General features: G+C 39.9%; 1 pseudogene; it reads right to left on the bottom strand.

Annotated features, from left to right (window-relative positions):
- Window positions 1-739: 739 nt before the first annotated feature.
- On the bottom strand, window positions 740-888 carry LOC124596714 (annotated as a pseudogene).
- Window positions 889-1162: the final 274 nt, after the last annotated feature.

The raw sequence follows: 1162 nt of genomic DNA, 5'->3' as shown, positions 1-1162 counted from the left end.
GTTATATATTTATTTTTCCTGATAATACTTCTGTCAATACTTTTATTAACGTAATTACTATAACCTCAAAAACTGTTATTCATTACAACGCATAAATCTTTACATGATTTTTAACAGGTAATAAACGAACCTACTGAATATGGAGAAACTTCACCGAAATATATTAGGAAGCAGACGCAAAGAAGAGAACTTCAAGCACAATATGATTAAGGAAATTTTGTTTGGTCTCTCCATTTGCTTTGTTTTATGTTATTGCACCCTGAAACTTCTAAAATCACCTACTTATTTAAACGGAAGGACGATTAGGGTTCGCCGGCCGGTGTGGCCGTGCGGTTCAAGGCGCTTCAGTCTGAAACCGCGTGACCGCTACGGTCGCAGGTTCTATCCTTGCCTCGGGCATGGATGTGTGTGATGTCTTTAGGTTAGTTAGGTTTAAGTAGTTCTAAGTTCTAGGCGACTGAAGACCACAGATGTTAAGTTCCATAGTGCTCAGAGCCATTTAAACCATTTTTTGATTAGGGTTCATTGTGCATTCAGAGCGTCAGAGACGGAGCACGAACTTGGAACGAGGCAAGAACAGTAGAGGAAGTCTGCGGTGTCCTTTACAAAGACACCTTTCCGGCATTCACCTTAAATCATAGATACCGGAACGGGGATTTGAACTCCGGTCCTTGTGTATGCGAATCCACGGTCTTACTACTGCAGCACAGGGCGCTGTTGCGAGTTGTAGCAGACATAGGGATTTTAATCTAGGTAATACGGTACTGTAGCAGAATGACTGTACTGAAAGACAGACGAGCCAAAAATGGGTTTAATATTCTGGTCCTGCGATGCAGGACGTATCAGATATCAAGCTGATAAGAACAGATTTTTATTTATCGAGATAATTCTTAGTTACATATTGACGTAGTATAAATTTAAGAAAAGAATATTCATGACTCTACATAATACGAGTTTTACAGATTTAAGAAATTTTAGATAAAATTTAGAGAAACGGTTCTAACCGTACTTAAGTATTATATTACTATTCTATTTCGTGGGTTAAGCCCACTACTTAAATATTGGGAGGCCGCGTTAGGCGCGGATACTTAAGTATATCAATCTTAAGAATAGTTCCGCGATAGGTGCGGCCTTATTTAGACCAGGGGGGGGGGGGGGGGTT

Source organism: Schistocerca americana, chromosome 2, assembly GCF_021461395.2.
Source record: "Schistocerca americana isolate TAMUIC-IGC-003095 chromosome 2, iqSchAmer2.1, whole genome shotgun sequence".
NCBI lineage: Eukaryota > Metazoa > Arthropoda > Insecta > Orthoptera > Acrididae > Schistocerca > Schistocerca americana.
Note: the sequence above shows the minus strand (reverse complement) of the source record. Positions and strands in the feature narration are given on the sequence as shown.